At 42.1% G+C, this 11,699-nt stretch overlaps 1 protein-coding gene across 2 annotated transcripts in view; it reads left to right on the top strand.

Moving 5' to 3' along the window:
- Positions 1–529: 529 nt before the first annotated feature.
- Fam20b (FAM20B glycosaminoglycan xylosylkinase) overlaps positions 530–11,699 on the top strand; it is a 48,813-nt gene continuing 37,643 nt past the window's right edge. Inside the window, exon 1 of one of the 2 annotated variants that reach the window (XM_026388452.2) lies at positions 530–619. The gene's annotated coding sequence lies outside the window, so the exon portion shown is untranslated. Of the gene's footprint in view, positions 620–826; positions 1,482–11,699 lie in introns of those variants that run through there. The other variant, XM_026388453.2, reaches the window with a different exon arrangement.

Below are 11,699 nucleotides of genomic sequence, written 5' to 3'. Positions count from 1 at the left end.
GAGGCTACCTCTAGATGAGCAGAACCTCCCAACACAAGGAAAAACAAATTAAAAGGGCCAAAAGGAGAAAGAAAATTGCTTCCCATAAACAGAACTTCATCATGGGACTGCAACTCTCCCATTGCCTAGCTACCCACCTGCAGAAGAGCAGAAAAGAAAAAGCGAAGGCCAGAGAGCGGGAGGCCAGTTTGTGTAAGCGGGGCGGGGAGGAGAGCCGAGACGAGATCCGGGACCGAGAGAGTTAAGCGGGACCCGCCCGGAACCGAAGGGGTTACGCGGGGCGGTCCGGAGCGCGTCCGGCAGGCCCCGCCCACCGGGGGCGGGGGCGGGGCCGCGCCGAGGGCGCCGCGGGATTGGCGGCGGGGAAGGCGTTACGCTGGGACCGTACCAAGAGTCGGGGCCGCGGAGGCGGGGGGTGGGTGTGGGACCGCCGGCTCGGGCGCGGAGAGGTGGCCAGGGAATGGCCGGGCCGGGGGTGGGCGGGAGCCGCAGCGGCGGCGGCGGCTGGGGGCGGTGAGAGCGGCGTGGGGCTGCCCCTCCCCGGAGGCGGCGGGGGCGGCCGGGGCCGCGCCGCACCGCACCGCGCGGGCGGCCATGGAGCGAGCCTAGGGCCCGACAGGTGAGCGGCGCGGGGGCGGAGAGGGCGCGCGACCCCCGCCCGGCGCGGCGCGGCGGGAAAGTGCGGGCCGGCGGCGGGCGGGGCGCGGTGCGTGGCCCGCGCCGGGGGCGGGGCGCCTCCCCGCGGGGCCGGGCGCGGGTGCCTCCGCGGTCCCGGGGCGCCTCGGGCGGGTCCCGGGTTGGGGGCCACGGTGGCCGCCGCTCGGAGGCAGGCTGGACCGAGCTTCCCTGCGGGCGGTCGCTGCTGAGGGGACGCGGCCTCGGCCGCCGCCTCCTGGCCCGCTGGAGGCGCGAGCCTTACCTGGGGCCGCCCGGGGTCCTTCTGGTGACACGCTCTTGCGCCCGAGCGCGGTCCCCAGAGGCGACTGGCCCGACTTTCGCCTCGGGTTGTGCCGAGCGCCGGTTGCGGCAGCCCTGGAGCAGGGCGCGCTCGCGGGGATCCTACCGGGCCCGCCGCGTGGCCGAGCGGCGCGGGTGACCTGCAGGCCCGAGGCGAGGCAGCCGTGCCCGGGGCCCGCGGCGGTCTCCTCGGGGTCGTGCGCGCGGCGCTGGCGACGGGCACAACTTAAGGAAATGATACGGTAGTCCCAAGTGGGTTGTGCTGGAGATTTCATTTCCGGGCGTGACGGCCCCTGATTACGGGCTAACCGAAAGGTTGCCATTAATGCTGCAGAGAACCGTGGTCAAGCCGTGTCCTTGGCTGTGGAGAGTGATAAGACATTGGTTTTAATCAGGTTTTTGTTACCTGCCAGTCTTCGTATAGGAAGAGGAGTAGAGGGTATTGGAGAAAAAGTGGAGGGCACGGGCCACGGATGGTCATTATGGAATTAGCCGTTTTAAAGGCCACATCACCATTGAGATGGGTAAGGAGTTTATAATTTGGGAGTAGGGGAGGTGCTTGATACTGCCACTTGGATCTAAGGCCAGGTGTCAGTGCCATCTTTACCCGGTTTCCCTCTGGAGGTTTGATTTCTCACCTTGGAGGGTAGTGACATAGTAGCAATGATGTGGAATCTTTTCAGAACTTCATAAATCTGTGATGGGGTAAAGTTAAAATTGCCATTTATTAACCCTGCCTATCATCCTTGTAATGTAAAGTCATGCATCAATTTTACTGTGCTTGGGTTTTTTTTTCCTTAAAAAATTGGGCTAACGACCTCATTGTGCTTATGTGTTACATTCCTTGAATTTATGCAGCACCTTTGACCTTAGCTTAGAGCGCTTCCACATATATTATTTATCAACCAGTCATGTCATTAAGAACTGGTACAGGTGTTAAAGATATTAAATTAGTTGCCTAGACTCAACCAATCTGAGGTAAATTTAAAATTAAATTATTGGGCTAGAGCTGTAACTCAAGTAGAGCCCTTGTCCAGCACACACATGGCCTTGGATTTGATCTCCAGGGGTGGGGGTGGGGGTGGGGAAGCTGGATTAATAACTTAAAAATTTGTGAAGATGTTGATCTTTGGCTCCCAGAACCATACAATAGAATCAGTTAACAGGAGGTCTTCCACATTTGAAATTGCTTGTCAAAAGAATAACAACAAGGCACTGCAAGTAATTCAGACTCATCCCCCTCATTCCTGACAAAATACAGTGACAAAAAAGGATGGAGGTAAAAGATGATCAAGAACTCTGGGAGTTCATCACATTCCTGATGAAGATGTGAGGTTGATTTGCTTTGTTTCTTTAGAAATAGTAATAGGTGCATTTTGTTGAAAGAATGAAAACTTATGCCCCTCTTTTCTTTCTGGGTGCTTTGGATTAGGAAACAAGTCAGTTTCATCTTTATTATAATTCTTTGTGTCATAGAATTACTTTATGCTAAATTGATAATTCCTTCACTTTTAGTCAGTTCTCTTGGTTTTCATTTTTAGATTTTCTTTCACACAGCCTTAAAGCTTGTGTTTTTTCTCTTTTGACTATTGAGTACCTAAATGAAATTTTCTTTGTTTCATTTACTCTCAGGACAGACTTCAGCTTCCTGTGCTTTGTGTGACTATCATTTCAGTGGTGTAAGCCTTGAATCCAGATACTTCATTTCTTAAATTGACAACTTTTTAAAATAGCTAACCACAGTAGTCCCCTCTTGGTGATTGCTATATTCTGATAATAGAGGGAGGAGGCTTCTGTTTGCATTTTGTGTGCACATTTGCAGACGAGAAAAAGGAGACTGTCTTGTAAACATAGACTGAGTGCCTGATAGTTTTGTGAATTGGGGTGGGGAGCATAGTTATACTGAGGCCCTACAGTTTGTTGTAACAGGCACGTAGCAGTGCTTAGTACATAATAGGTGTACAAGAAATATCTGTTGAATGACTGAATTGAAAATTGTTTGAGGGAAGAAGAAATAGCCTAGTATAGATGCCAAATTGTTTAGTTCCTCTTTTTATGAAGAGAAAAAAAGTCAAGAAAAATGTGTTTCAGATTTCCTGTTAGAAATATGCTGTGGAGGTACGTATCTGTGAAGGGTGTTATTTGCTGGAGCTGTCTTGAAGCTCGGTCCTTATAGTGTTCTAGCTAGATGCAGCCTGTACAGGTTTCAGTCAAGTGCAGCTTCACAGACTTGCTCCTCCAGCCTGTGATGGCTAGGGTGACTAACTGAGCAGTCAGTGAGTAGTCAGTGTTTTTGCATTACTGAAAGAGTTTAGAACCATGTGTGGTGGTGCATGCCTACAATCCCAGTGGCTCAGGAGGCTGGGGTAGGAGGATCACAAGTTTGAGGCCAGCCTCAGCAACTTAGTGAGACTCTGTCTCAAAATTTAAAAAGGTGGGGTGTGCTGGGGAAGTGGTTCAGTGGTTAGGTGCCCTTGGGTTCAATCCACAGTACCAAAAACAAACAAACAAACAAAAGCCTTAGAGTTCTTGATAATGACCATGTTAGCAGCATTGACTGATTGACATTCTCTCATGCCCTATGTTGGGAGTGGAAGAGGGTGCTTCTCCAGCAACTCCTCCTTCCACACCTGTTCACTCTCCCTCTTTGCCTTCGTTTAGCTGCCTCCATAATTCCTAAAGCCTAATGCATGTATTAGTGTGGGCTTGGGGTACAGAACAGAAGGCCTTACTTTACTGCTGAAACCAGCTTCTGACCAACTTAAAATATCAGCATGACAGGATGTTTAACATAGAGATGCCTAGAAGAGAATGTAATGTAAAGGTCTTGCTTCAGATTTGGTCTTTCTTACCAAAAACAATTGAAGAAATGCCTATCTGTGGACCTAAAACTTGTTGGGGTGCATCTGCTATCCCAGTATGATATAAGAAATGGAGACTGATAAAGAAAGGAGACATTGTGCTTTGGTTTGTGTTTGATTTCAGTACTTTGTGGCAAGGAAACAGCCCCTTTGAGAAGAGTGCTAATTTGAGTACATTATAAAAGGAGGTCAAGGATATAAAATTATAAATGTGTCAAGAGGATAGAATCAAGTATAGGGTGAGGCAGTAAAGTCTGTCATTTCAGGCTCTGGACTCTTGATGTTCTGCCCTGGTGTGGCAATACCTTGTTTGCCAAATGTTGTCGGAAAATAAGGTATTATATTAAAAAATTCTTATTTTAGCCATATTTTTTTATGGAAAACTTCTTACAATGTATTATATATTTTGCTTCTTTTTAAACAACATAGTTTAACCTTTTTATTATCTCAAGGTTATGATTACTAGCATACATCACTGACAGTAATTAAGCAAGGCTTTGGGGTGATTGAGAAATGTACGTGTTTGGCCCCTCTGCTTTTTGAATTATTTAATCTGCTTTAAATAGTCAGCTTGTCCTTTCCTTCGGGGGCAGGAAAGCTTGTGTACAGCTTCTAATCTTCTGGGGAGTAGAAACCCAGATCATGCTGCTTCTGGAGATTGAATGTAAAGCAGCTACATGAGGTTCTAGCAGCTCTTCTGAGTATTAGTACTTGAACGTGATAACCATGATTTGGCAGCACAAAGACCTTTTTTATTCATTTCTTATTTGGCTCAGTGAATTTGCACCTTGTATAGATGCTTATGTTTGTGTACTTCTTCCTGACTTAAAAAGTATATAGTATGAAAGCAGTAGTTTTTCAGGCAGTAATACTTGAAGATATGGTTTCAGCCCTGTGTTGTATCATTCTTGGGCAGTGTCTTCTCTAGCAGTCTCCATTCTTCCTCTTAGCATTCCCAGATCTTTACTCTTAATCCAGGCTATCATCAGGAACCAGGTTAGTAATAGCAGTAGCCTAGAAAGGTGGGATCAGGGTATACAGAAGACAGCAACTTCAGTAATTTAAAAATCAGTGTATAAAATTGGTAAATGTATTAAATACTTCTCTATTTTTACTGTACTATGTGAATTCTTTCCAGGGCTTATTTCCCTATATCTGTAAAAGTTCATCTTTACACCACAGTGTTGCTTGTTCAGAAGAAATGCTTATAACCATAGAAGTTGCTCTTCCTTGCTCTTCACTTTTCTTAATTCAACAGACATTTATCAAATGTCACTCACATGTCCTACACTGTGCTAAGCTCTTGAAAATATAAAGAGAGAATAAAATATATTTCCTGTTCTCCTGGGACTCACAATATAATAGAGAGACAAGTATGCCAAAAAGTGTAGGTGTGCTGTGTATTCTAACAAAGAGGTCATTCCTGAAAGCACCCAGTTATCACTTCAGTACAGGCCTCTTTGAGATTCAGATATTTCTGAAAGTGTTTTCCTGTGGACTCTCACTTTGCCATACCCTAGAATATAAGGTTAAACATTGAAGTGCTAGCTGGACACAATGGCACACCTATAGTCCCAGGCAGCAGGGTTCCTTGAGCCCATGAGTTCAAGGCCAGCCTGGGCAACATAGCAAGACCTTATCTCAACAGAAAAAATTGAGGTACAGTTGTTAACATAGAGCTTATAACCTTCCCAAGAACTGGCAAATTTAACATTTAAAATGAAAGTATGCCTGGTGAGGTGGTGCACACCTGAAATCGCAACTGCTCTGGTAGCTGAGGCAAAAGGATCACAAGTTCCAGGCTAGCCTGAGAAACTTAACAAGATCCTGTCTCAGATTAAAATAAAAAGGGCTGGGGATGTAGCTCAGTGGTAGAGTGACCTGGGCTCAATCCCTAGTACCACACATACACACAAAAGGTAAGGATATAAAAAGCTGGAGGAAAATCTTATTTGAAATTCCGTATCCCTACACTGTACAGTAATTGCATTCTATAATATAGCCTTAATTGGTGGTTTTGCATTGGCAATTGAGGAGTGAAATACCTAAAACATAGGAAACTTCATTATACCTGGCTAATTTAAAGCATGCAAATTCATACTCATTTCCATTGAGTATCTAGATCACTGAACAATGACTATCTTGGTTTTTTGAACAAATCCTATTGCTAGCAGTATGTGCTGTTTTTTTTTTTTTTTTTTTTTTCCAGTTTTCAATGAAGGTTAGAGGGTTTCCCTGAATTAAAGGACAGATTGCAGGGTTTTTTCCAAAAAGAGAAAACACTCTTGCCTATTTATTTCATTTTTACTTTCACATCCAAGAAGAAAAACCTGCCTCAATACATTGTTAATGCCTTTTAGTTGACTACCTTCACGAGGAGCTGATAAGAGGACCTTACACAAGAGTCTCAGGTTATAGATACTGTATGAATGTTTAAGTGGTCGAGAAAACAAGGTAAATCTAACACTCCAACTACTTTTGACTATGTATGAATTAGGTTTTATATGCCTGCAACTTTCTCAAGGCTTATCTTTTTTTTTAATATTTATTTTTTAGTTTTAGGTGGACACAATATCTGTATTTTATTTTTATGTGGTGTTGAGGATTAAACCCAATGCCTCATGCATGCTAGGCGAGCACTCTACCACTGAGCCACAACCCTGGCCCTCAAGATTTGTCTTAAGAGCTTTAGGACATGCAGAGTTGTTTGGCTTAAAACTAGCTTTTGAAACCGATGACTACTGTGAAAGACATTTGATTTCAGCTTTGTGTGTGAAATAGAGTGAGTGTCTCTTTTGGTTACATTGAATATAGTAGAATTGAACTTTGTAGAGAAAAGAAACAGGTTAAATTGGTGATATAGATTCCCAGTCTTTTGCTTCACATTGTAGTTTGAAGATACCTATTCACTTACATTTTTTATCTACTTCTACAGATTTGAGAAGAAATTTGTTTCAGGGATGCAAGACTACTATTTACTACTAAACTGTTAATTTTAGATACACACACACACACACACATTTTTTAGGCCTCTAGTTATGTAACTGAAAATAAAAAATTATAGGGTTTTGACTCCAATATGAGGGTTATTTTCTTTGCCATTCTTTCTTCTGTTAGGAGGTCATCTTTGGATTTTTTATATGATAACAATGACTAAAGTGATTAGTATGGCTCTTCTAGGCACACGTCAGCACAGTATCCATAGTAATATCATTCACTTTTAACAAACCCTGTAAATTAGGTAGTAGTGTTCTCTGTTTTCATTTTTCACATGTGGAAACTGAGTCCCAGGTCCCACATTAGGTGGTAACCATGCATTCAGGCCCAGGCATTCCTTTTTTTTTTTTTTTTTTTGATACTGGGGATTAAACTCAGTGGCACTTTACCACTGAGCTATACTCCAACCCTTTTTTAAAAAATTTGAGGTAGGCTCCCGCTAAGTTTGCCTGGCTTTGTACTTGTGATTGTTTTGCTTAGCCTACTGTGTAGCTGGAATTATAGGCATGCTGTATGGTGCCTGGTTCAGGTGTTCTGAATCCATAGTATGTGTTCTTTTCTCCTCTGCTATAGAGAGCTTTTATTTAGAATAAGAAGGTGAATTAAGAAGCTATTTCTTAAGTGGAGAATTGGCAACAAAAGGAAAAATACCTTTAGACACTATCTAATTATTTTGTATTAGTTTTGAATTTTAGTTGAAGACTTCCATTTGAAGATGAAGAGGGAGAAGAATGTGCTGTTGTGGCAGGCAAGTAGGTAGCAGAGCAGAAGTGGGCTCATTTTCTGGGGGTACTTGATGTTTACTTAGGTAATAAAAACTTGCTGTTTGGTATTGGAGATTTTGATTTCCTGGAAGGAAGGACACGTTGCTAAGTAGAAAGATTGTTGAATGCTTTCGATTTTACTTATAATCACTGACACTAATCAGGAGAAACTACATTTATATCTAAGGGGCAAGAGATATAAATTCATAATAGTTAATAATTAACACAGTGCTGTAATGTCACCACCAGTTAAAAAGCAAAAAAGACTCAGCCCAGGGGGAAAATGTGTGTGTCTACTTTTCATACTGAAGGGTTATGGTTTTGCTGTTATGAATTGGCTAAAATATAAAGATTAAGCATTATCACTGAGTATGTATACTTTGTGTAAGGTGAGCCTTGATTGAGCTACATATGTCTGAATAGAGCTCTAAAGTTTATAAGACCATTTTAGTAATCCTGTTGAGATTCTTGTTAACACAAGAATCTATTACTTCTTGTGTTAAACTTTTTAAATGATTGAACCCAAGGCCTTGCACATGGTAGACAAGTGCTCTACCACTGAGCTACATCCCTAGCCCTTGTGTTATCATTAAGAGACTTTCTTAATTATGTATCTTCCTAAAAATCTACAGTGATGGTTGGAAAGACAGAAGTGTCATATAACTTTTATTATGAGTATAGTGTTCCACAGGAAGCATTAATAAACCAGGTGTGGTGGTGTGCACCTGTAATCCCAACTACCAGGGAGACTGATGCGGGTGGATTGAGAATCTGAGGCTAGCCTGGGCAACTTAGCAAGACTTGTCTTTAAAAAAAAAAAAAAAATGGTGTTAAATTATTTACGAGTATGACCTAACAGTTTTAACAATCTAATCTTTATTTACATTTAATAGGTAATTTAATGTTTTCTTCCTCCCTGAAAGAGTTTTGTTTTTAGTCCCATGTCCTTTTTCTGGTATATTTAATATCTCCAAAAGAGTCGATAAGTCAAGAATAGATGTAAGAATGTTGTACAGCTCTCCCCAAATTTAGAGGCTTCAGATTTTTAGGTCAGCTGCTCTCAGCTGCTTGGTTCCTGTCCACGTGATATAAGTTGGGGTCACTTGTGTGGCTCTATTCAACTAGCAATTCAACTAAGACTAGAATGCCCTTGATAACTGTCTGGCACTTCAGCTGCAGTGGCCAGGATAGCTAGGAGCCAGCCAGGCTTCTCTCTGTATAGGTCATTCATTTTGTTGTCTAGCTCAAGCTTCTTTACATGGTGGCTAGATCCCAAGAGTAAAAATGGAAGCCACTAGAGGTAGCAGCGAGGTGCAGATATGGCACATAGTTACTTCCACTGCATTCTGTTGGGTCACAGCAAAGTTACATCAGTAGAAGGGGAGGGAAAGGGGAAGTACTAGAGACTGAATTAAAACAAATTATATTCCATGCTTTTATAATTATGTCAAAATGAATCCTATTTCATGTATAACTAAAAATGACCAATTAAAAAAAGGAAGGAAAAAAAAAAAAAGCAAGTTACAAACCATCCCAAATTCAGGAGGACAAAAAGTAGGCTCTACCTCTCTACCTCTTAACTGGAGGAGTTGTTGGTGTCTATCTTTGTAGACAGTCAACAAAAAGCTCTTAATAAATTCAGATCTTTTTTTTTTTTGTAGTTGTAGATGGACAGTGTGCCTTTATTTTATTCGTTTCCATATATATATGGAATATATATATATTAGTTTTTTAAGTAGACACAATATCTTTAGTTTACATTTATGTGGTGCTGAGGATCAAACTCAGTGCCTCAACCCCAGCCCTCCTTTACTTTTATGTGGTGCTGAGGATCAAACCCAGGGCCTCAAACATGCTAGGCAAGCACTCTGCCACTGAGCCACAGACCCAGCCCAGATCTTACTTCTTATACTCACCAAACCTTCAGAATTTTGTTGAAACTGGCAATTAGCAGGAAAGAAGTTTGTTGTAGTTTCTATTCAGGATGGAGGGGAGGGAGATAAATATTATCATGTAGTAGTTATTAAGTGAATTCTACCCCTCTGCCACAGATCTCTGTTACTAGTCCTCTGCATGAAATACTTGTAACTGAACGTTGATTTGCCTTGTGGCACTTAATCAAAAAGGGTGTTTATTGTATACCACTTATGTATTAAGAGCCTGTCTTGAACATTGAATTGGAAATGCAAAAAAAGTGAAGCTTTTTTGTTTACTGAGATTTCCACTTTTAGTTGCTATGAACAAAGGTTGGGATTTCTTCTCTGTAACTTCAGAAGTAGTAAGTGTGAAATTGTCAACCAAAATTAGAGGGCAATCCAAAGGGACTCTGGTACTAGTGAGGCTTAGAATCCCACTAGTGGCTCATAGTATCCCCAGTAAAGTAGTAAGCATTGGACAGGTATTGTTATATTCTTTAGCAGTCATATATGTTGGATTTTGTCACGTGATTTCTAGACCTTTGCATTGACATATTTTTGTGTATCTGTTCCTCCAACATCAGTCAGGTTTTTAAATTTGAGGATTTTACACCAAGATCTCACTTTTTCTCGTGGAATCTATATCTCTTCTTTGGAAACAACTTTACCGTCATGTTTGTCCTTTATAAAAATGTTTATCACCTGTGTAGGATGGTGGTGTGTGTGTCTGTGAAGAACTAGAGTAAAAGAGCTGCATGGGGAGCCCTATGCAGCTGGTGGAGCTGAGAGTGAAACCAGGGTTCGGTAGGAAGTTTCCTTGTAAAGGTCTACTTTCCAGAACTCCCAGTTGAAGCCAGCTTTTAGTGTGAAAGCTATTTACAAATGTATCATTTACACTGGCTTTTTTATATTGTAACATTTTTTTGAGTTGTGTTACTACCTTGAAACTCCTTGTCCTTTGAGGTAGGCTTTTTTCCATATAACAGAAACATGACAATAAATGACCATAATATAACTGGACATTGTGCTACAATGTGAGACATTTATAGTAGGAAGTCAGGGCAGCATGAAATATAGCAGGTACACTCTGGGAATGCTAGGGAGGTTTTTATGAATAGTTTGGAATATACCCATGATCTTGCTTTTATTTCCTTAGTATATGAAATGGGGATTTTTTCCTACAAATCTGGTTTGCAGATTATATAGTATGCTGCTTGTCTCAGTAAGAAAGGACACCCTGTGTCCTGGATACCCTGTCTTGGGCATCCTCTCCCGAACACAAAGGAGTAAAGTGGACCCTTCTAAGGAGCTAGATTCTGCAAGGGGTATTAAGAACTGTATATGAGAAGGTATTATACATGGCACAAAGTAGTTATGTACTGGCTGAAAGGAGGGAGAATTTACCATAGAGTGTGCAGGAGGGTCCAGAAACAGCCTTGGAGATGAGCCTCGAAAGGGAAGGAGATGGGAATAAAAGGTCAGAGAAAGGGATTTTGAGGATTTTCAGGAGTGAGGAGTGGTAGGGGCAAAGGGGCAACTACACATGACTGGAAGGTTGTGTTCAGATGGTCCATTTAGTGTAAACTGAGAAGAAGAACAATGAGAAGGATGTCTGACTTAAAGCCATTTAGGATAGGGCTTTGATGCCTTGCTAAGGAATGTGTACTGTCAAAAGGTGGTTGAGTGATCAGAAACCTAATTTTGGCTGTAGTAAGTGGGCTGGATTGAGAGCCTGGAAGCCAAAAGCCATTTCTTTCTGGAGTCCAGTAGGAGGTGATGGGCACTGCAGTAAGTTGGTGTCTGGAAATGGAAGGCAGTGGTAAAGAACATTGCAAAATCACGATCTTACTTGTTCTACCAGGATGTGGTGACTAATCAATCACAAACATGAATGCTTGCTCAGCCTGTTTTTTTTTTTTTAAACCTGCCCTTACTACCAGTCTTCAGAGGTAAATAGTGATATAATGTAACATTCAAATTCTTCAGTTCCACTAATATTTCTATCTTAGCTGAGTGAATGAATTATTTGCAACCTTGACTTGGTGAGTGTGTTCTTCTGAGGCCTATTCATAAGGTAATATTTCAAAACTTAAAAGCACACAAACTTTGATTGCAAAATCAGTTCATTTGTCTTATATGAATTTTGGAACTACTAGAACTTTTCATTGCATTGATAATTTAAACAAAACAAAATCAGGGCTCTG

This window comes from Urocitellus parryii, chromosome 9, assembly GCF_045843805.1.
Source record: "Urocitellus parryii isolate mUroPar1 chromosome 9, mUroPar1.hap1, whole genome shotgun sequence".
NCBI lineage: Eukaryota > Metazoa > Chordata > Mammalia > Rodentia > Sciuridae > Urocitellus > Urocitellus parryii.
Note: the sequence above shows the minus strand (reverse complement) of the source record. Positions and strands in the feature narration are given on the sequence as shown.